The 25,271-nt window shown below is 39.0% G+C and overlaps 2 protein-coding genes across 4 annotated transcripts in view; both read left to right on the top strand.

The window, feature by feature from the left end:
• Nucleotides 1-25,271, top strand: part of LOC308471633 (uncharacterized protein C3orf49) — a 303,591-nt gene that overhangs the window by 70,354 nt on the left and 207,966 nt on the right. The window lies entirely within an intron of this gene.
• The window catches only part of ATXN7 (ataxin 7), a 94,387-nt gene that overhangs the window by 50,653 nt on the left and 18,463 nt on the right, over nucleotides 1-25,271 (top strand). The gene's annotated exons all lie outside the window — the stretch shown is intronic.

The raw sequence follows: 25,271 nt of genomic DNA, 5'->3' as shown, positions 1-25,271 counted from the left end.
GTATTGCAGTATAGAGTGTTTTGATACTAGATTTAGTTGTAGTGAATTTTACTTGAGTTCTGATTTGGATGTGTTGGTATTAACAGATTATTTATGGTGAGGAAATAAAATGCTGTTCATAGGGTCGATAAACACTCAGGATTGCATCTGATTTAAGTCCCATGCAGAGTAGACCCACTGAAATTAATTGAGTTGTTACCTTTTGGAAATAGAACAAAGCCAACTGTTTAAATTTAAAATAATGTTTAAAAAGAAAATAATGAAATTTATTGGGGCAAGCAAAAGCACATGGAGCCACTAATGAAAATTTCAGTGAGAACTATTGTAGCTGGGATCCAATTTGTAATTTGTGTGAATTTGTTCACATTCACATTTTTCATTACTTTGGATAACAATCTGGGGATGGAAGTTTGCCTTGTGGCCAAGTTTTCTGTTCCCTTCTAAGAGAGTTTGTTGTTTAAGTCCATTTTCATCCCCTCTGATTCCCATTTTAGTATGTGGGATATTTTGTTGGCATCCCTCTGTCTCAAGAGACAATGGAGTGCACCTCCAAGGGTGAGGTCAAACTAACTCACAGTAATTTTAAGTAGTCAGTAATTTTAAACCAAATTTCCAGAAGCTGTAAGGAACATGAAAATAAATGCACCATAGCTTTCCCCCATTCTCCCGTATTTCCCCTTTCTTTTTGTCAGATATTAAAGGACATATAGCTTTCCTCCCCACTGTAGCCTGTAGCCAGCAACTATGCATAGTCAGCTCTTACTTATCCTTAAGTGGAATTTACACTTTGCATTTTAGGGCATATGCTACTAAAATGAAGAGTTTCCACTTGTTCCTTTGAGCAGTTACTAGCTTTCATCTTGAGTTTGCAATTTGTAAATATATATTAAGGTAGGTAGCCGTGTTGGTCTGACACAGTCAAAATAAAAATAATAAAAAATTGTCCAGTAGCAATATATATTTTCCTGTAGGACTAATTGCAATCGTTAACAGTCGTCAACAGGTTTACCATACCCATTGAGCCAATCACCCATCTCCTACTACCTTCCTGAGAAAAACCCCTCCCCACCCTCTCACTATATATAAGGGTCTGGTGACTTCTGCTTCAGTGTATCTGAAGAAGTGTGCATGCACACGAAAGCTTATACCAGAACAAACTTAGTTGGTCTATAAGATGCTGCTGGACAATTTTTTATTTTTTAAATTTTTTTTATTGTAAATATATAATTAGCATTACTTTAAGGCTGGTTTCAGTAAAGTGTTTATAAATACAATCAAGAAATCTTGCCATCTGTAAATGTACTGTATAGTGGCATTTCAAATTTTTCATAGACATTCACTAATTCAAATAAAGGGATGTGGGTGACGCTGTGGGTTAAACCACAGAGCCTAGGACTTGCTGATCAGAAGGTTGGCGGTTCGAATCCCTGCGATGGGGTGAGCTCCCGTTGCTCGGTCCCTGCTCCTGCCAACCTAGCAGTTCGAAAGCATGTGCAAGTAGATAAATAAGGTACCGCTCCGGCGGGAAGGTAAAACGGCATTTCCGTGTGCTGCTCTGGTTCACCAGAAGCGGCTTAGACATGCTGGCCACATGACCCGGAAGCTGTACACCGGCTCCCTCGGCCAATAAAGCGAGATGAGCACTGCAACCCCAGAGTCGGTCACGACTGGACCTAATGGTCAGGGGTCCCTTTACCTTTACCTTTAAGGAGGACCTGCAAAACAATAATGGAATCATAGAATTGTAGAGGTAAAAGGGACCCCGAGAGTCATCTAGTCCATCCCTGCAATGCAGAATTCCTGCCAACGGCCGTCCTTAGATAGCCTCGAACCACCAGCTTTCCAGTTAACAGCCAGACCCACTGACCCATTGTGCCACCTGAGGATTGAGTCAGCTTTTGTTGTTATTATTTGAAAGAAGTGAGGTGGTAGTCAATTGATTGTTTTGGTAGCTTTAAGTGTATTTTAATACGAGTGTAACGTTTTTGAAAGAGAGAATTTTCATGAAATCTAATTTATATCCATGACTGAGACCAAGGCAGGTTTATAACCATTGATGGAAATGGCAAAGTTCTTGGAACTGCCAAGTGAGACATGTTATAAAAACCAATCAAGTTTTATGAGACATGGGAGGGAGGAAATGTTAGAATGCCTACAAATATTTAAAATGATAGTTTTGTGGGATTTTGTAACTACTGTATAGATAGTTCTTTCGAATTGGACATTATGGAAAAGTACAGTTAAGCTTCCTTAACCATGTTCTGGCATGGTGAGATGCTTGAATTGAGCCAAAAAAGTGAGAGAGTTTGCTAAAAAAGCATAGTTGGATTTATAGGTGTGTGCTTTATAGCCTCTGCCTCCTTTCTGTAGAATGGGATTAAGAGTGACATGTACAGAAATATTTTGAGGATACGTTTTGTATACCAACTGAATGTTATTCTTCAGATGCCAAACCTATGTATCTTTTCCTCCCCATCTTCTTCCACTAGGCTACCTTGCAGTATATTGTGTTTTCATATGGTCTATGTTGAGTGTTTATTGTGTGTTCACTCTAGTTACACTAGACTGAAGTCTTATGGTCATGATTTTTGTCTGCTTATTAGTGAAGCTGATTACAGAAACTAGTATTATTGATATTTGTCCTAAAAAGTGATGAACAAATGTTGGAACCTGGCTTGAAGAGGAAATTGCTAAATTGCTGTTTATTGGAAGCTAATTTTGGAGCCATCATTAGAGTTAAAAAAAAACCAGCTGTTTTCATGCTTTAAATTATTCAGACTGATTTTAATTTTGCATTTGGATAGTGTTGTAGCACGCCCTGGGATCTTATGGTGAAGGGCGGGTAAGAAATTCTAGTGCTAATATTAATACTCTGTTGACTATAGGGTCCAGCAAATTTACTTGCTCACAAACGTTTTTATTAGTTCACCTGCCTTAAATGTCCCTGTTAGTCATATATGGCCTAAAGGGAAAAAACAACCAACTTCTTGAAAGCTTCCCTACCCAGTCACCTAGAAACATTTCTTAACAAAGCACAGGTGATCAAGCAAGTGAGTATTTTTCTATGTCAGATTTCTGATAAGAGTTTTCCTGCTTTAAATTAGTATTCCACACAGTATGGTCTTGATGCGATTGTGCTATAATCCCTTTAATCTTCTCTGTAACCTGTGTTACTTTACAACGTTGGTTTGTCAGAAAGATGAAGTACTCATTGCATATTATATTCTTAACTGAAAGCAAGCAGATTAGTCCACCAACCACTGGTATCAAAGAACGGACAGTTCAGTAGGATTAAACGTGACTTAACATGCCAATTCATTTGTGACTCCTAGGTTGCTGTTAGGGTGTGTCAATACATATGATAGCCTTATTCTAGGTTGCAGTGGAATCTGAGAAGTTAAAGACAGTATTGCAGACAGATGCAATTAAATATTATGTTGCAGCAGTATACATTATTACCTATAAAGTGAACATCAGCTGCACTCTGTTACTTTTGAAGCACAGTCTGTCGCCTTGAAGGCTTGGATAGCTAGGTACAGTTTGGGTAGTCACATAATCATAGGCTTGTGTGATTTGAGAGTGGGAGGAGAGGGTTGTTCTGTTGGGAAGTGATCATGTTTGCTTCTTCCTGCTTTGGGGTTTTTTCTTAAGGTGGCAGATTGATGTTTTCCAACATTTCCTATTATGCAGACATAATACACATACCACCTTTGGAAAATGCACGTTTCCTCCCTTAGATGAGCTTTGGAGTTTGTCTCTTTGTGATCAGTCTATACCACATGTTGTCCTATGGAAGCTGGGGCTGTAGATTGCCGAATTGTTTCTGATGAGCAGTGTTAGAGAGAAGTGTTTCTGTCTTGATGGCAGAGGCCAGTACATGGATGGGTGAAGGTCAGGGGCACATAGTTTGACTTAAAACTCAGGTCTGTAGCATGTTGCTATGGAGTGAGATGATCTTGATATTGGGAACGGGACACTGACCGGCAAAGTCATTCTTCCATACCTCCAGTGATGTAGTTTTTGTACTTGCGAGCTGTGCACGACTTTGCAGAAGCCTGTCCTTTGCATGGCACCGCAGTGTAAGGACATTTCGGTGTGATCCTATTACACTGATATGCTCCTTAACAGCAAGTGGAGCTGTATGGAGTCACTTTTACCTGCTTCTTATACCTCATATTGCAGTTACGGTTAAAAAGCAAAACAAAACCACCTTCCAAAAAGCTTGTTGGGCTTCTTGTGGCACCCAGAACTCTAAATCCTCCATCTGTTGTCATCCAGTTGCCAAAATAAAATCTGTACTGCCTCTGTTTCTTCACAAAAGGAACCCTCAGCCTATCAAGCTAATGCCAGAAAGGCACATGTGGTAGCTGACTACCAAAAGGCCTGAGATAATTATACAGTTAGGAAATTACCATTAGAAGCTTCAGTCGGTTGCATATAAATACTTCTCCATTCCTCAAACAGTAGTTCACTAACTCTGAATACCAGCAGCTGGATTTTAATCTCCAGTTCTAGTAATGGCTGATTTAATTTCTTCTTGGCAAGGCTGTATGAAATGCTATAGCTCGTACAAGAAACACTCTGGCATGTCCCCAGAAGCATTTTGCACTTCAAGTTTACCGCTGGATTTGTCTCAGTAAAGACACTTCAACCAATTACTTGGTTATTTTAAAACAGCGTATCATTTAATAAAGTATCTCCACTTAGATCGCCGTTCCAATAAAATAAACAAACAAGGGATGTGAGGGGAGGCTTGAAAATATACACTTGGCACTTATTAACCTGGAGCTGGAAACACTCTTAACAAGTTTAAGCAACAAGGTTGGCTACAGTCACAAATGCTATCACATTATTCAATAAAAAGCCACAAGACATACTTGAATTCTAATACGATGCCCTATATTACATATAGTTTATATGCTGTTGAGTTGTCATAAGCATAAAATTTTCTTTTAAGGCACTGATGGCTCTGGAGAGAACTTTCTACTTGCACTTAAATTAGTTGCTATTTGCATGAAATAAAACGATATTTTTAAATTGCATAATCTGCAAGGAATTTTTTTTGCTTGAAGTACTATGTGTGCCAAAACACCAAACGTAAAATAGGTCCAGTACACACTGTTCTCTTCTTGACTTAACATTTATTAGTATAAATTGTGTTTCTCTTTAATATGCTAAAGCAAGTACATAAACTGCAGAAATTGGTGTGTCTGCACTTCCACAGGAGGGGGAATGATACTTTCTCACTTTCAAAGTGCTCCCAAAAAGTGAGGCTATTTCCCATGCTTTTCTGAGCAAGGAGCTGAGAGAGAGGGGTTGGCCAGAATCTTTTGCTGATGTTTAGTGTTCTATATGCAAATTAAAAGCTGTACTTGAATTTATTGGAGTATCAATAAATATTTTGAGATGTGAAAACTCAATAACACACATTCCTTACATTGTTTAAGTTTTTTTTAATAAAAAAGTAAGGCACTGAAAATTGTTATACTACGTTTTGCACATTCTTGTATTTATAAATATGCTTGCTTCCAAGGGAGGGCCGCATGGGGGCGGGGGGGAAGACCAGTTAACCGTTTAAAGGCTTGGGTAAGAATAGAACTGTTTGGATGCATGAAATAAACCTTTTAGCTGCACGATCATGCTTTATTCATCAGATATATAATGTAGGTTTCATATTTAACATGACTAAAATGCACTGAACCGTCCACATCACTGTTAGGTGTATTTGAGCCTGGCTGCAGAATACAGTCGCTTTGTAAGTCCTGCTTGTCAGAAGTTTTTGTTATTTCTGCAAAGTTTGCTATCCATGCAAACCAGTTTGCAGAGGTGGCCCGTGAGAAGACAGTTGGCATAAAAACTGGCCTCAAGCCCAGAGTTTTTGTATGTATAGTGTGGTGAAATGGTAATTTTAAACGTTTAAGAAACAATAAATAAATGAGCTTAACAGAGCAGCGAGATTCTAAAGATTCACTTTCAAGCTAATGTTTGCCTGAAGTAAGACAATTTTAGGAATCTCATCATAGAAGAGAGAGAGATTCTAGCCTAGTCCTGCATCCATTGCCAGTATTTGTCAGATAGATATTCCTTGTTTTAGAATCCCTTCAGTGTTTTTCCAACATGCATGTGGCTGCTGTATTTATTTCGTTTATCTTGACAGCGGCCCTACATGCTTGTCATGAAACTTCCTGTTATCAGATGTGGAACTGACGATGAGATAGAGGAAACAGATGGCCATTTGGCCACACAGCTATATCGGATGTGTGGTAAATTTTAATCGTTAACCTCACTTGATAGCATGATCTAGACAACTGGCTTATTGGATGCAAAACCTTTTTCCATCCCAGGTGGTTGCCTACTGGTTCCTGCTAGTAAAGGCTTTTTTGTTCAATGTCTTTCTTAGTCGTTTTCTATAAAAGCAACTTAATGTATTCAAAGCGGCCTGCAAAAATTATTTAAAAGTATTGCAGGGAAATTCTGGAAGGAACACCAAAGAGATTTTTGCTAACTAAGTATATACAGTGGTACCTTGGGTTAAGTACTTAATTCGTTCTGGAGGTCCATTCTTAACCTGAAACTGCTCTTAATCTGAAGCACCACTTTAGCTAATGGGGCCTCCTGCTGCCGCCACGCCGCCGGAGCGCGATTTCTGTTCCCATCCTGAAGCAAAGTTCTTAACCCGAGGTACTATTTCTGGGTTAGTGGAGTCTGTAACCTGAAGCATCTATAACCTGAAGCGTATGTAACTCGAGGCACCACTGTATCTTCTGAAGGCCATATATAGAACCTTCTTACTGTGTTAAGGCTTAACTAGTGGCCTACATTCACATGCCAGCTCCTGAAACTCATAGATCCAGCATCCCCCTTTCTTCTGAACCCTTCTTGCCCTTTGTCTCCCAGATCCTTCTTTCAGCAGTTACCCATCTTCTGATGGAGTTCCCATCTGTGCATGTTGTTGATCTATTCCCCTAGATTCTACCTGGCTGCAGCTTTTCATCCTCCTAACTGTTTTGAGGCTCAGGCTATCCACCTTCATTAGCCATGTTAGGTATTGGCACTGCAATAGTCCTGTCGACTGTAAAGAATTAGAGATCATCATATAATCATTATATGATTATAATGTTTTATTTGCTTCTTCCCCACCACGCACACAATTTGATTGCATCATATGCTGTGTTGCTGGCAGCATAATATATAGGCATGCACCTATGGAACTATGAGAAGGCGTCATTAGGGTGTTACGTTTCTGGCACTCCTTATTACAGTTTATGGTTTGCTTGATTTCTAGCTGCCAAAGCTAAGAGGAGCAAAAACATACTACTGTTATTCCACAATCTGCCTTGATTTACATAAATTGATTGTATATATTTTAGAAGTCCTATTCTTAGGGGAAGGAAGAGTGCTTAAAATATGCAATATACATATTTACATTCTGATGTGCTTTTTAAGCATCTGATACTGTGTTGTTATAAGGGAGAGGAGCAAGGAATCCATTTCAGTTTCAACAAAATTACTCATTTTGTTCGCGCTAAACCCAAATGCTTGAGTTTTTAAATAAACTTGTTTCATCAGGCTGCCTTTCCACAGACTGTAGCTTAACACATTGACATGCAAGAGCTGCGTTCCTAATGTTGGCAATGGCATGAAAACCAAAGGTTAAAGTCTTCATCTTTGAATAAGAATTGCAAAATAAAGCTCATAATATCAATTGGATTTCTGCATTAGTGGTTAAACTGTTTTCTTTGATTTTTGCCTCAGAAATGAGATTTACATGCCTTGAGTTTTAATCTCTCAATTGCGAACAGTTTGTGCTAGGCAACAGCCAAGGGCAAACAGGTGGGTTCATAGAGATCCAGGCAATATTATGATATCAGCCCAGCTGGGGCTGAAGCCCAGTGAATCAGGCAGCAGAATGCATAGAAAAAACTCAAACCTAATCCAGACTACAGCTCCAAACAAAGGAAGATACTGTGCAGAGGAGTGAGAAATCAAGGGACCCAAGGTGAAATTGTACATCTGCAGTGTCATCGCACCCAGTCCCATTCTCTCGCAGACAGGCATCCGAGAATGGCACTGGCTTTTTGCCCATGATGCTCTGGTTCCAAGTTGCAACCAAAACATGTGGGCTTTCGTATGTGAGCATTTGTTGTGCTCTGGTGTCTGATACATTTCCAGTTATTGTGTATTTGTTTCCATATCTAATAATGTAGCAAGGCTGGGCAGAAGACCCATCAGAATCTACTTGTAGATCTGAGTGTAAATGGCAAGCATTCCTGACTCCCCACTGTTTAATCATGGCAGCAACAAAATGACTCCGCCGCCGCCCTGTCCTAAATTATACTCCACAAATGAAGAAAGGTTCGAGTAGCCAGGAATCATTTTTTGTTTGGAAGAACTGTGAACTCAGTTCTGTTCTGCTATTTACAGGATTCTGAGTCCAGGAATTTGTTTTATTCCTAATTATGTGCCAGACTATACTGGAATTATCTTTGGCATAGAACTGAGCAGTTAGATTTATCTCGAAGGATTAGGGCAAGCTGTAAATTAAGTGGGACTGTGTATTAAGAGGAGTTTCCAACTGAATTACTGAAAAATACACCATTCATTAATATAATAGGACCTTCTTTGCAATAAAATAAAATAAAATTGTCAGCTCTGAAGAACTGGAAGTACTTCTCGAAGTTCAATCAGCAGCTGCTGGACACCGTCTTCCTCTCTTTTCCTACATGCCCTGATTGCACTTGGCTTCAAAAGAGATAAACTTTGTTTAGGGCAAGTACTGGAAGGGACAAGGAGCTGTGATGCAAGGATGACTTATTTAGTTCATTAGCTGCTGCATGCAGCCAGAGCCTGTCCACTGTGGCTCTGCACTGTGCTTCTGGGTCCTAGAGAGGGCCTCTTCTCTCTTCTTTGCTAATGCTGCAGATGGCTGCTGAACACAGTGCCACTTAGTGCTCCTTCTGCTAATGTCAGATTGCCAGCTGACCATAGTTACCACTCACAATGGTTGTTGCTGCAAGGGTTGAAAACTGAAAAAAGGGAAAAGGGGCCATACCTTTATTTATTTATTTATTTAATTAAATTTGCATCCTGCCCTTCCTTCCAGTGGAGCCCAAGGCAGCAAACAGCAGAATGATGTTAAAAGTTCCTGCTGCTGCATATTCTTAATAATAATAATAATAATAATAATAATTTATTATTTACACCCCGCCCATCTGGCTGTGTTTCCCCAGCCACTCTGGGCGGCTTCCAACAAAACACTAAAATATAACAACCTATTAAACATTAAAAGCTTCCCTAAACAGGGCTGCCTTCAGATATCTTCTAAAAGTTTGGTAGTCTCTTTGACATCTGCTGGGAGGGCGTTCCACAGGGCGGGTGCCACTACCGAGAAAGCCCTCTACCTGGTTCCCTGTAACTTGGTTTCTCGCAGCGAGGGAACTGCCAGAAGGCCCTTGGCGCTGGACCTCAGTGTCCGGGCAGAAATTTGACCTACAATGATAGTAAAAGGTAGGAGAATAATTTGCATCCATTAATATCAGAATTAGTTCAGTTTAGACACCTACATTATGCTAGAACTCAAATGCAACAGCACCACAAAATTACATCATTTCATCATTTCTGTTCTCATTAGGTTTAAAAGGAGCATTCTGTTGGAGCCATTAAAAGGCTTTTTTCATGCCTAATTTCAAAAAGTTCCTGGGGGGAGGGACCTCTGTGCATGCTTCTTCCCACCCCTTCTGTCTATCCTTCCTAGTACACTAGTCAGTTGAGCAGTTCGCCTTTAAAACGTTTAATGAGCGTTTGGTTTGATGAGGAGGAAAATGCTGTGGAAATGTATTCACTTTCAGTTGCCTTTCATTCACGTGTGTGTGTGTGTGTTTGTGTCTGTGCTTAAAAAGAAAGTGTCGTATTTCTGAGTAAGATAGATGATATCTTGGTGAGCTCCTGGTCCTGTTATGCAATTCCCAGTAAACACAGTCTCTTTAGAACTGGACTCTAGGTAATATTTGCTGGATCTGAAATCTTACTTAGAAAGTGATAAGGTATCCTTAGGGGCCTTGTGAACTCATGGGTCGTGACTGAGGATCTGGGCCACAGAACATTCCATTTCTATATTGGTGTCAAAAAGTATTCTCAGCTATTCAGGGTGTCTGCTGTTTGTTATGTCATCTATAGTGGCTGAAATTTTCTGCATCACATTTTTCCATTCTTAATAACAAATACTCCTTTCTCGCTGCTGAAATGTAAGCTTACATCCAAGGCAGTAAAAGTTCGGTTCCTCTTTAAAGCATGCTAGGAATGTTGATGAACTCTTTTCTCTACTCATTTATGATCAAGCTAATGATAGTGTCTGACAACAGCCAGGTATTAAACTTTGAAATAAGTACCTTTTGCAACCATACCAGAGCCAGTAAAGATACAAGAACCTTATGCCTAAAGAAAGAACATGAATATTATTTTATGGCACTAACCTATTGAAATTAATGTATTTGCATACTCCAATATATATTGATTTCCACAATTTAAAATATACCAACAAGAGGTTGCATCCAGACTTGCTCACTGAAATTCTTCTAGTACTAGAGGAAGATGACAGAGTGGGGATTTTGCCCCTTTCTCCCTTCCCCCTTCAGCCTGCAGTTCCACTTCCCACAGTGGATGAGAGCAAATCTACATCCAACCCATGGAGTTTAGTAAGCTTTAAAAAAGCCTATGCACGTGCATGTATGAATGTGTGTGTATGTAATGTGTAGGTTCCTGCTTTTTTCTGTATTGTAATAATACGCTTACACGAATGTGAGCTTTGCGAATGTACTTAATTGTAAAGCTATTTCAAAAGTTGGGCAGGTGGCCACTAACTTAACTCTACTACTGGCTACTAATCATGCTGACTATATGGAGTCTCCATGCTCAGAGGGCTATGCTATTGAATACCAGTTGCTAGGGGAAACTGTGGGAGCCAGTTATTAACTTCATGCCTTGGTTGGGGGCTTCATAGAGGCACCTGGTTGGCCAGTATAGGAAACAGGTTACTGGTTACTTCCACTAGTCCAGGTTAGTAAGCTTCTTAATGTTGCCTTGTGTTCTTTCCAATATATTTCCATTGTTGGAAGCGGGGAGGAATCATTGCTATATAAATAATGACATTCATATAGCATGTCACATAATTACCGTATTTTTTGCTCTATAAGACTCACTTTTCCCCTCCTAAAAAGTAAGGGGAAATATGTGTGTGTCCTATGGAGTGAATGCAGGCTGCACAGCTATCCCAGAAGCCAGAACAGCAAGAGGGATCGCTGCTTTCACTGTGCAGTGATCCCTCTTGCTGTTCTGGCTTCTGAGATTCAGAATATTTTTTTTCTTGTTTTCCTCCTCCAAAAACTAGGTGCGTCTTGTGGTCTGGTGCGTCTTATAGAGCGAAAAATACGGTATATAAACTTCCTGAATGTATAGAGTATTTAGAGGATTCCTCATACTTTATTTTAGCAACATGGTAAGGTCTTAGAGGGGAAGCTGTCAATTCTATGATAGTGAAAGGTTTGGAGGGGAAGGTTGGACATGAAAATGTCATGACTTCAGAGTCTAGTGTCTTGCAGCTATGTGGAACTAAAAATGTACTGGCTGAGATCAGACATCGTGCTAGGTCAGCTTCCAAATCATGGTAGTTTGACCAGGAGCATCTCCCATTAGCTTGCATAAGCCTTCCTCCACCCTCTTCCTTTCTCCCCCCTTGAATCTGTGCACTCTTTCCTTCTCACTTCCCTGGTAATTGGTAACTGTGATTTACCTTGCAGACTAGTCATTGAAACTGGGGTTGGATCTGGTTTTAATTTTTAGGTTGAGACCTAACTTTTGTTCACTGTTGCTATCTTGGCTCAGATGTAACTCTAAAAGCATAGTTATGGCTGCCCAGAGAAGAAAGGGGGCATTTTCACAAGGGGAGGAGGGCCGAGGAACCCACAGAGTGTGGCTGCTTGCTGTTTGACACCTAGGCCAGTGTTGCATAACTATCACTGTTAATATTAATTTGCCAAGATTCTGCACCCCATAAGGAAGGCAACACTTTTATTCTGGTACAGGGATACTGAAAACATGGAAAATACCTACATTAGTTTATCCATAAATGGTGTAATGGTTTGTGGGTTTTTAAAAATAAAATAAAACAAAACTCACCGGGCATGTCTGAAATTTCTATACAGTTGGCCTGCTGTTAATTCAAATGCATGAATTCAAGTATGTAAAGTTACACGGAAAACCTTCACTAAAGGTGGTATTTCTATGCCACTCGGTCCGAAACCAAGGTTATCTGTGCAGGGTACATGTTTTTAAAGATCTCTAAATATTTAAAGATCACTAAATATTCCAAAAGTAGTTGTTCTGCAACACGTGTGTTCTGTGCCAAATGAATTAGGTATGTTATGCATGAGGTAGACTGGTTCAAGTTGCAGAACATATTCTTGGCTTTTCCGATCTTAGGCAGTGCCATCGCCACCACTATCTCAGTGTTGAGGTTGTGATAATTCTCCTGCTAAATCACTTGCAATGTGTGCATGTGGAATAGCATGAAGAATGATGTGTGAAATGTGTGTTATTTGGAAGGGTAGAAGCAGTACTTTTTTGGGGGGGGACACAGGGGCATGCATACCCTAAACATACTGTGAATCTTTGTACTTCTGTCCATTTACTGTATTTATTTTTTCCAATTTGAACTATAAAATGGTGCTTTTCTTGAGTCAAAATGAGAGTACCCCTAAACATTTTTTAAGAAAAAAAGGTGGCTGGCTAGAAGTATTTCTGGTTCACACATTCTTCATCCAAGCATGACAGTTTAAACTAACTCATTGCTGGCGTTAGTCTTGCAGGGTGATCTTAGAACAAGGCGAGGAGAGCTAGACTTTTTCTCCTCCTCCTTGTCACTTAAGTCATCTTTGTTCTTGCCAGAGGACTGATACACAAGAGCAGAATTTTTGTCATCTCTGTATACAACTTGGCAGAACTGAACAGGCAAGCTGGGTGGCATGGGGCAGCATGGTGTACATGCCCCCAAAGCTAACCTTTACATTATCTTATTTTTGTTATTCTATCCCAGCAATATCTTTGTTCGTGGGCAGTTGGAATTGTTTCACAATAACACTAATGAATATAGCAGGTATATTCCAACTGATATTGTTGTTGTTGTTTAGTCGTGTCCGACTCTTTGTGACCCCATGGACTAGAGCATGCCAGGCACTTCCACTGCCTCCCGCAGTTTGGTCAAACTCATGCTGGTAGCTTTGAGAACACTGCCCAACCATCTCGTCCTCTGTCGTCCCCTTCTCCTTGTGCCCTCCATCTTTCCCAGCATCAGGGTCTTTTCCAGGGAGTCTTCTCTTCTCATGAGGTGGCCAAAGTATTGGAGCCTCAGCTTCACAATCTATATCGTCATTCTCAAATGTAAAATGTTTGCTTTTTAAAAATTTCAAACTTTAAAATCAATTATGCCATTATAGTTGAAGAAGGAAAAACGGCTACCCATCTTTCATTGCTCTAGTTGCTGGTCTTTTTTGGTGTGCTTACCACTTCCTTTTGCTAAATGGAAAGTTACCTCTACCCCTGAATTTACCTACTCATATAGAGTGCTCCTAATAATCAAATCAATCTCTGGGAACAATCCCACAACAATACTTTTATGTCTATGAAGGCCTCTATTCATTCCATCTGGACTTTTCTGCCCCCCCCCCCAAAAAAAAGACTGGTCTTCTGTTCCTTCCCTTGGCCTGTGCTTCCTCCATGCTATACTTCCTAGCCAACATGCATTGCCTGTCAAATTTCTATCGAGGTTGTGGATAAAAGAGGCTTCACCTCGAAGATGTTTAGTAATTAGGTTTCCTAATGTCATTGTTTCTGGACAAGTGATTAAATTCTGCAGAACTGACTTTAGCCCCTAGCAGATGTGAGATTGTCAAGCAGCTGTGCAACCTGAACTTCAATTTCACAATCTATTGATTCAGCTAGCCTGTCAGTTAGCTGTAGGAATTGGAGTCATCCTAATTGGTCTGAGGTTATGGAGGGACTCTGTGTTTTGCCTGGTACTACTGTTACAACGCACTGTATCTGAAGTTCCTAGCCAGCCCTCTTGGGGCTTTCTGTTCTGTGGTACAGAACAGAATGTGTTTATATGAAATGCTGTGTTGCCACTGTTGTGGGCTTTCAAAAACAAACAAATTGAATTAGGATTTTTTAAAAAATATCAATGCAAATTAGGATAATTTTTATCATATTTTTTATTTTCCATAGGAGAATTCTCTGATGCTCTAGAGTGATCTTATTTATTATGTTTGCTTTACTTGTATTTAGTAAACAATGCTATAAACTTTGACACTGCCCAACTTGCCTGATATTGTATTTGCAAATGGCACCCACTAATGTTCTTATGAAACAGAAACACTTCTAGTACGACGTGCTAGAAAAAATTCCTTTGTCAATGTGATCTGGTGCTAAATCATGATTCTGGAATTAAAATGTTTCCATGGCTTTGTCCAGATTTTGCACCAAGAAAAGTTAGATACCACCGTTTTTTTATATGTTTTTAAATTTATTTGATACCATTGCTGATAACCAGTATCAAGCCCTCCATTGCAACTGTGGTGAATAAGGAATAGCTGTTGTTCATTTTTGGATAGCTAGATTGTGACATTTGCACCTACCTGTTTTTTCAGCCTATCATCTTTCTTAAGATGCATCTTGGCTATGATGCCTCAAATGGTTTATGTCATCACTCAGCGCACAGCCCCATTACAAATTGTGAGCTGCACACTGATAGTTAAATCCTATTGAAATTTTGTTTCTAAACCAAACTTGAAACTATATGTTTTTTGGAAAGTGCCTGAAATAAATTTGGATCTTATTTAGCAAATATAAAACACCAAATACAGCAAAAGAGCTTAAAGGTGTTATACTGAGTCATCAATTATTATTTTTATTGTAAAAAGGGGGGAGTATGCAATATTGATTTTACATTCTGTTTAGGTGTCTCAGAGTTTTCCCTGGTAGCCAAAGGTTCTTGATGTGAGGGTTTTCTGTTGTTGTTGCTTACATTTTACCTTGGAATGAATCCAGGAATTTGTTTTGTAATTACTTTTATTGGAATATTAGTATTTATTTATTTATTCTTGATGTTTGTTGACTTCTTCTTAATAGACTGTTCTATAACCACTTCCTCTGGACAATTTGCAAACAATATTTTAAGATGTGGCAATGTAGGAACAGGCACTCCCCTTCTGTGGTTTAAATTTTAAACTTGGAGGGGGATAACATATCTTATCCTCAGCTTGGACTGTCCAGACAGCTGGGTGTTAGATATTGTTTGTTACTCCAGAGGGAAGAACTAGTAGAACCAATGGGTCAAAACTGTGAAGACGCAGAGATTTCTTTCACTGCAATATTTGAAGAGAATCTAGATAATCAACTGTCAGGGATGCTGCAGCTGCATCCTGCATTGAGCAAGGGGTTGGACTTGATGTCCTCCAGGATCCCTTCCACCTCTATGGTTCTATAAATACTTGCTTTGCAAAATTTTCGGTTATTCTTTATTTTATTAGATTTTTTTACCTATCCTTTACCATAAAGTCTCAGGGTGGGTTCCAGCAATAAAATACACAATTATAAAACAGCTACTACAAAAATGGTAAAAACAATTCAATATATAAAATGTTTAAAAGCAATTCCACGTACAATAGTGGTTAAAAATCATTCCAATATATATGCAGACCGGCATAAAGATCTCGCAACATTCCAAAGGGAGGGAGAATTTTTTTCAGGTAAAATCCAAGCGTGCAGTTATTCGCATCCTTGTTTATGAGCTAATTCTGTGTTAACAACTGGTTGTCTAGATTATTTTTGCAGCTCAGAGTTACGTATGCTGGAAAGGAACATGCATTCATTGATGTACACAGCAAAGCTCTGATAAAGTATATTAAGCGACTGGGGGGTGGTGGTGTTAGAATTTAGTATTCAGAATATTAAGTAATTTTATAGAATAGTTCTGAAGCATGCTAGTTGTGAAAAGTTCTATTAAATAATCCTTTTGGAAAGCTGCAGTGTTGCATGAGTGTTCATCATGCTGTTCATATTGTACCAGGATTTGTTATTGCATGTTGAATGATAGCTGTTGTAAAGGAAACTGGGGCAGTAGCTGATTAGCACATTATATGGTAGATTGTTTTAAGTACGGGCCTCTCAAACTCTGCCAGGTTGTCTGAAAACAGAGGGATTAATTTACATCAGCGAGGATTCCTGTTGTGACCATGTTAGATAAAATTAGACTCCTCCTCCCTGTTTTCACTAGTTATCTGCCAGGACCTTTGTGACTCAAGCGCACTTCACTGTAACAGCAAACGTTACATAAACCCAAACATGGAGCCTATTTGGAGTTTGTGGGCAGACCCAAATTATGATGCAAGCTTCAGTGGCAAGTGTGCAGTGAAGCACGGTCAAATTATGTGAATGGGGGAGTGAAACAAGAACGCTTTCCAGAACAGCCTTTTTCCTTTAGACAGGGCTTCAAAGCTCTGGGTAACTTTCTGGTGCAGTTTTCAGAGGCAGGAGTTGGCAGGGATCCCAGATCTGAATGGAGTTTGCAGAAGGTTGGTATAGTTCTGTACTAACACGACATGAAACGGAGAGACTTACACTTGTGTGCATTTTTGTAAGTTTGTTTTCTCTCTCGCTCTGCCAGAGGTGGAGCTGTGAATAGTGTTGAAGTCCCGTAGATGGCCTTTGCAGAGTTAGTTGATCAAAGTGGATAATCTCAAAATGAGGGATTAACTGCTGCAAGCGGCCCACATAAGCCATTCTGAAATGTGATTTGGCCAAAGTTCAAACGCAGATGGGAGTTGAGTTTGCTATTAACTCAGACGAAATGCTGATGTTTGCATGGAGCTATCCCAGTATTTTGGAACATAGTAGCTCTTTTTAAACTGTATCGCAAAGACGTGTAATTGTTTACCAAGCTGACTGATGTCTAAGATTAACATTTCTGCGTGCTTAAAACGCTTAAGCTGTTATTTTGTTAATCATATTTATGATTAAAGTGCTTCTGTGATCAAAATAAGTTCCCTGAACAGAATGTGATCTGTGTTAAAGCGGCTTCTCTGCAGAAGTTTAAAATGCACATTTTTGTAAAAGAAGAAACATTTGACAAGGGTAAGCAACAAAAGATACAAAGAAATTTGGATCTGGTAATTTCAGCCTTTTGAAAGTGCTGTGTTTGTTTTGTTTGATTTATTAATAAGCACTGGCTTATTAAGCTAATTTTAGAAGCTAATCACCTGAAAAGCATATTTAACTCCCCTTCATAGTACAATTGAGCAACGTAAATTTACATGTCAGAGTGCTATAAACACAAGACTTCTGTTTACAACAGGAGATGATAATAATTTTGTCATTGTAAATCTCTTGAAGCTGAAATGTGAAAATAAATTGGTGACCTTATCACACTACTTATACTGTAGTTATATTTTTAACACTGACAATTGGTGATTATTTATTTATTTACTTTTTTTTTTTGCATCCCAAATTCCATAATACTAGAGGTTTCCTCTCACCCCTGATAACATTTCGCTGAGTTTTATGTACGTGTATAAATATAAAATAAAATTGAAGAGCATCTTACCGTGCAAACATAGTGTGGTTTGCCCTTATTGTTTACTCTGAATCATCACTCAATTTTATCAGAGACAAAGCACGAAGCTGCCTGTATGCTAGAATTTGTGTTGTAATCCTTCTAGGCAGCACATAGTAATTATACTGCAAGAGTCTAGAATATTTTGCCAACATAACTACATTAAAGTTAATTGAATGACCAAGTGTCTCTTGTTCTTAATCAAAAGTGCTGCTGGTATTGCAAAGGTGTTTTTTTTTAAAAAAAATCCTCACGTCAACAAAGCAGTTTGTTTCTACCCAGTTATGCTTTGTCTAATAGCTTGTTACACCTGCTTGAACCCCTTTGGTTAACACAAAGTTACGCTGCAGCATTCTGTTTCTTGGCATATTTTATAATTTCAATTGACTCTAAAGTTATCAGAATATAAATTTGGGAATTCAAAAAACCTGCAAGACAGGGAAAATAAGTAAATGAAATTTTCACCCCTCTGTTTCCAAGATAGCACAGCTGTGTCCCTCCCCCCCCCCCCCACACACAGACACATCAACAGAATAGCATCCTATTGAGCTTAAATCCACCTCTGGTCTTTGAATATAGGAAACACTGTAGGGTTTCAGTAGGTGGTTCAGTCAGAAAATGTGCCTTCTTTGCCATAGTTCTGGTTCACATGTAACGGTAAGCCACACCATGGCTTTGTGCAAAAAAAGAGGAAAAAATCCATGTGGGATTCTGTACCAAAGGTTGCGGCCACAGTGCTTCTCCTCAGTTCTTGTTACTGCTGTACTATCCAGGGCAAAACCATGGAAGTGTAGTACTGTATAATGTCCAAAGCCATGTCTTGCTCAAGACAAAAGACAAGCAGTAAGCAAGGTCAAATTGAGATCTTTTAGTTTTTATCCATCTGTTTTCAATAACTGTCTAGAAACCTTTTCAGATCTTAATGTTTATCAAGGCATTGACAGATGTTAAAAATATTTGTTTTAAAGAAGAACATTGGGGTCTGTTTTTATTGAATTACAAAAGCTGGGATAAAAGTTGTTGGGAAACTAGTACAAAGGGTAAATAGTTCATTAATTCATATATTAAATATTATACTGCCAGTATTATGACGGCAGAAAATTTCCACATGTTAGAAAGCCCTGTGGCGTATTTGTTAAAGCTGATGCAGAACAGTGAAAAGGTCTTGTGGCGTATTTACAATGTTCCTTGGCTTCCTGTTCTTCTGGTAGCTGCTCCTGACAGCTTCCACTTAAAACTACTGCCTGCCACTCAGTCTGCTGTTTTTGAACTACTGTTGCGCGCTCCACAGCCATTGGACTTAATGTTTCTATCTAGCGTCTGATTAACCATACAGATTATGTCAGCTGTTGTGTTTTGTACTGACGGTAGAACAGCAAAACTAAAGGAAGTTCTAGGCTGATGCATTGTCCCAGAAAAGGATCAGTAAAATTTATCTACTCCGTCTGCTACAAGAACTGCTGAAGATGATTCCTGTTCAGAGTTCGTCTGTGATAGTGGAGAAGATGTATATAAAAAGAGTAAACTTTGCAACAGCAGCAGTGTGGGGAGTAGGGGTTTCCCACTCCCTGGGAAGAGTGCAACCTGATATTAAGATATTAATAAGAATTTTAAAAACTCTTCTCTACAAAGCTTTAAAAACATTTTGAAGTGCTTCTCAACAGGTTAGAAGTGGGAAATGCATGAACTGATGGACAGGAACTGTCTGTGTATCCTGATTTGCACATTAATGATTGTCAATAAAAGGGAGGGAGAGAAGTGCAGATCTTATGACCGTTAACGGTGGCTTCATCTTTATTCAATCATAGTTATTGTAGTAATAACCAGGAATGGGAGAAATGCTTTCTATTAGTAGGTGCCATCATTGTGCTTCTTTCACAGTGGGAAATCCAACTCCCAACTGTTCTATCATCCTTCTGGATTTTTGCACACACACAGAAGGAGAAATTTATTCAGTGCTGAATTCTGTGCCTAGTACCATAGTCTGGCTTTTGTTTTCAGCCCCACAGAATCTCAGTAAACATATGTTTGTCTTAACTGGTGTAAGGTGCTCTGTGATAGCAGGTCAGACTGTTATTTTCATTTTGTGTTACCATTTTAGGAATCCATCAGATTAATAAACTATCTATGAACCTGTTGTCGTAAATCTTTAGAGCACGATTGCTCATGTATTAGAAGTTGTGTATGAAAGAATTTTAATTTTTTAAATGCAGTAAAGCTGACAAATGAACTGGCCAGATTATGATCTATTAAGGTAACTAATAGGATCCTAAATCTAAAGAAGGGCCAGTGGAATTATAACTCATTTTCTTAGTTTCAAACCTCCTGATGCAGGAGGAAGAGTAGAGTATAGGCATTCTATTCGCCAGTTCCTAAGGCAAACAGGTAAAAGAAAAAAGTGATGAATCAGCAGCAGTGTAGACCAGGTGGCACCAATCTTTTTGGACTAGTGGACACATTTTGAATTTTGAGAGAGTGCTGATGGCACCAGTCACACATGGCATAACAGAAAATGGCTGCCAAGGGGTGTGGCATAACAGAAAGTTAGAAAGACAACCATCCCTGAGAGCCAGTTTCCCTTTTCTGATGCAGCTGCATGTAATCCCTGATAACCTGTGTGGAACAGTTTGGGATGTGGCGTGGGGAGCTACAGGGAAGGGGGAATTGTAGAAAATTGTCTCCCTTTTCTTACGTGAGCAGACTCCACCACGGGATCAAAAGCTGTGCAAATGGAATGACAGCATTGGATTTCAAACTTTCACCTCAGCGTGAGTTCATGAGGTCATGCTTTTAAAATACAATTTTGACAACTCTCAAATTTATATTCTGGTATCTGTCATATCATACACAGAGAGATGGGACGTGTGATATGAGCTGTTCTTGTCACATACTTCATGCTTTAATGTACAGTTGTGTGAGGTTTGATGTGTAATGCCATGATTTTATGTCTTGAGAAGGGATAGTTGATCTCAAGTGGGTTCTTTAGGCTGGGGAGTGAGGGTGCTGCCAGTGAAATCTAAGAGTAATTCTCCTGCAAAGTATCAGCTTAATACTGGATAAGCAGCAGATTCTGTCTTCCAGATCTCCTCTTTAATTACTACCAGATAAGAGAGATGCACTCTCTCTAGGCCTTGATTTTCATACTATAATACCCTATATAATATTACTCACAGGGTGGCTTTACAGATAAAATAGTTCAGTTATTTCCCCATTTTATTAGGTCCAAGTATTCACACTTTTCAAACAGAAGAAGACATAATATATAATTTCATCAGTTACCTCACAAAAGCCCCTTCACATGAGGGTCTCATTTGTTGTTGGATATCCAAAATCTACATCTGTTGCTCAGTTCCTGCTTAAAAATATTTTGGTACAAGAAACGTTGGATTTGTAATTTTGTCTAGATATGCCATTTTTCTACCTTTACCGTCCTAGTCTAATATTGAAATTTATATCACCATTGAAGACTTCACTGTCAAAACAATTAACAAACACCTGAGTCACCTAGTGAAAAATGCCGTTAATGATATTTCTGTCAATTAAAACTGTACATTGCAAATTAATGAGTGTTAGTTGTTACATCAGTTTCCCAACCAATAGTTTATATATGTGTGTGTTACAGTGTAACTCCCCTGTCATTTTAAGATGATGTAAAATAGAAGATACAATACTGGTAACTTGCCAATGAATGGATCAGATACTATTTTTAACATTGACTTGTATTGGGATTTAAGATTTGCTAAGTGTACAGTAGCTAAGAAGGTAGAAATATCTAGCCTTTTCTTTTTTCTTTTTGCTTCTTGTAAGGGTCCAGTATCACTAATATTGGCTCTAGCAAAATCCTAAAGCACTGCTGAACTTTTAAGGCCTCCAAATAGTAAGTTAGCAAATCCACTCTGGGAATCTCGCCATTGTTATAAAAAGACACTTGGCACTTAGTACTTTGTCCTATTTAGAAGCACACAATTTACTAGGCTATAAAATGCAAATATACTTGCACAGCACGTAGTTTTGTAAATAGACAAAATGGCCTGTTTTTGGATATGGTGGAAGATTACTAAGAGAAAAACTAGAAGTGAATCAGTGCAAAGATTTATTTGCTCCCAGACTTCTGGGGTCCCGCCACTTTTTATTTAGAACTCAGAATTACAACAGAAGCATGTGGTTCATTTTTAAGTTTAAATGTGTAGTTTTGACACCTCAGAGAGCCCTACCTTATTTTGCTGATTGGCTGGGAGGGTCTGGTTGATTTCGAGGTGTTCGAGAAAGGGATGAATTAGCTTGAATGCTAATCCTAACAATTAAGAATAAACTTGAATTAGGATTCTTTGTGCCTCTTACTAATTGGTGGTGGTGTTTTCACCCCATCTATGATTGATCATGTGATTGATCAAATAATCCAGGGATTATGTTGTTCTTGGGATGGAGTGGCAATCCTCGGATTTAGAGTTTGCATTTAGTGCACCACTGTGAAATTTGGTCATAAATCAAGCAAGAGCATCAAACTTGCATATTAACATATTCCGATTGTAATTCTTTTTGTTGCTATTTGTGCAATTACTATCACAGACCCTGAAATAGCAAGCATGCTTCGAGATAATTTATGGTTTGGCCACAAATGTGTACACAGATGAACATGAAATATTAAATTTACACACACACCCAACAAGGCTGCTGGAATTTCAGATGAGTAGATCCTTCATCCTGGCTTTGCAGTTCCCCCAGTCTGTTCTCTATGCAATGCTACCTTTTCAGGAAGTGATATATTCATATTGGGATGGGTAATGACCTCCTCCCCAAATATTATTTAATGTCTTGATGTACAAACATGGGATATTCCTCTATTATTTATAAAAACGAAAGTACACATTTAGATGTCTGATTTTCATTCCTATATCTGAGGTGTGAAAGCTGACCAAAATTAGATGGCCTGTGACCTCATGCAAGGATGTAGACTTTAATTTCAGAAAAGAAAGCTGATGTTTATAAACTATCAGTAAATCTTGAGAACCTCACAGAGGAGACATACTGCATAGGGCTACCAATTGCTGAGTCTTCATTTATGTGTGGTATAAAAAATAGCTATGCAGATTTTTGGTTGAAAAAAATATTAGGTTAATCTGAAGGGGCTATTTCAGACTCTTTCTTATTTCGTATGAAGAGTCAGTGAGGCTTACGCAGGGCTATTCCAGAGTTTTCCTGATACCACTGTTTTTCTTGTGATTCCTTATGAGATATCTGGGGGCGGCAGATCCATAAGCCGGTAACAACTTGATTAATGAATAATGCCACTGTCTCCTATGTGATGAATTGGTGGGTAGACACTCTGGAAAGAGGAAGCGATGTGTCTCTTCTCAGATTTTGTGTGTGTTTGAATGAACAGTTATGCAGTAGGAATGTATACTTGACAGGTTTATCTATACAACCTTATTGCTTACTAGTAACTTCTTTCTTAACAGGTTTAAAGCAGGTCGGATATTTGTTAAACCCAAAGGTTAAAAAATGCACAAAACAGTTTCTCTAGTTGTGCCCAGAATAGAACAGATTCTAGTTGCAGTTCTTGGATCCAAAACCTTCAGTTCCAGAGAAACATTAAAGGTGCTCACAGATCTGCTTCTGCACCAGAGAGCAAGGAAATTAGAAGTTCAGGCACTCGACCTCAACATCTGTGCCATCTAAATACGTTCTCTTACTCAGCCAGTTTACACCTTAGCCTCCAGGCATTCACACTTTCCCTTGATCTTTCTGCCCTAAATCATATTTCCCTCTACATATTCAGTGTATGTATTGGATGAGCAAAGAATTGAATGGAAAGGGTGTAGTTCAAAGAAAGGTTTTAAAACTGCTGTGATTCAGCTACTCTTTATATCCTTCACAAGGCAGATTTTCAAGCCAAATTTCTTACTGATATAATTTGTCTTGATTTTATGATGAATAGCATTTTCAGGCTTTAAAATGATAGAAAGGTGAAAAAGCAACTCGCCTTAACTATACAGTCATTCCAGCAGCTCTTAAAATCAAGGCTAAACATATTCAAAAATCTGTATAATCATTTTGGGGATTTGTGTTGAGCTTCCGGTGTTGGTTTCTTGTCTGAGTTCTGCCATAACTGGTCTGGTCAGGTTATGAACAGGGAAAGGGGAGGAGAAAAGTATTGCTCATAGAATCTCTGCAGTACCTAAATAGAGGACTGTGTATTCTGGATGCAAGAGTTAGGTAATGGAGGAAATAGTCCCTGCCAAGTTTGTGCTTTTTTTTCAGTCATAGGAAATACTAGACTAGCAAAAAATAAATAAAAAATACCTAGATAATCTGCAAGGAAACTTGGTTTTGTAGCCCTTCCAGATAGTGCAATGGTAATATGCTTTTGCAGTCATGTTGCTAGATCTCATTTCATATTACACCTTTTTAAAGTAACAACTGATAAAACTGGAAATACACATCCCTTTTAAAAGTGTCTGGCTCTTCTGTTACAGTAAGGGGAGAAAATCCCGTGCCTGTATCATAAGTCCTAATACTGAATTTTGAATACTGGTTTGAATCTAAGGGATGTGATTAAATTACAGTAGTTTGAAGCCTCAGGAGCCTACACTTATCAGCCTTGAGCCTGGTTAAGATCATAAAAGCCTGCAAAATCAGGCCAGTGGCCCATCCAGCCCACCATCTTGTCCTCACATTGGCCAACAAGATGCCATAGGGAAGCCCATGAGAAAGCATGGAGCTTTCTCCTTGCCTACGATTCCCATCAACAGGTGTTCGGCAGCCTACTGTCAAAGGACAGTGAATGTAGCAGATTCACACTTCTTCATTACCTAATGGATGTAGTATTGCTTAATGAATGGCCTGGTGTGCACATCACACATTAGCACAAGCACATGGGTTTCCAAAGAAGAGATCATGACCACCTAGCTTGTCCCTGACTACTAAACCGTGGTTTGGCTTAGCATGTCCTTTGAACTTGACTCAAGGTTTAGCTTTTGCCAGAATACCCACAAGCTACAACCAAGATTCTTTCAGGAGTTTATGGCTCATGGTTTGTCCAGGAGATCTAAACCACAAGCCTGCATTCATATGACATGCTAAGCTCTGCACACTCTTGCCTTAAGTTATGGTTTGGCTTAACATGACATGCAGACCAGAAACTTGCACTCCTTCACCTATATGTACTTGCCTAGTACTTGAGATCTTCACTGGAGGTCCTTCTCTAGGTTTCCCACTTATTAATACAAGGTGGGTATTACTAGGGAGAGGGCCTTTTCACTGTTGATGCCCTGTTTATAAAATGCCCTCCCCCAAGAGGCTTGTGTCACACCCAGTGCTTTTTTTCCTGGGGGGACGCAGGGGTACACATATCCCTAAACATTTTGTGAATCTTTGTACTTTTGTCCATTTACTGTATTTGTTTTTCCTGATTTGAACTGTAAAATGGTGATTTTCTTGAGTCAAAATGAGAGTATCCCAAAACATTTTTTAAGAAAAAAAAAGTACTGGTCACACCCACTGAATCTTTTAGAAGCCATGACTTTTTTATTTGCCCAGGCCTTTTAATTACAAAAGGCATATTGGACAGTGTTCTTTTGCTGGTTTTGAAATGCTTTTACAGTGCTGT

The sequence above is a fragment of the Podarcis pityusensis genome, assembly GCF_964106645.2.
Source record: "Podarcis pityusensis genome assembly, chromosome: 2".
NCBI lineage: Eukaryota > Metazoa > Chordata > Lepidosauria > Squamata > Lacertidae > Podarcis > Podarcis pityusensis.
The sequence above is the reverse complement of the archived record's forward strand: the minus strand, read 5'-3'. Positions and strand labels throughout refer to the sequence as shown.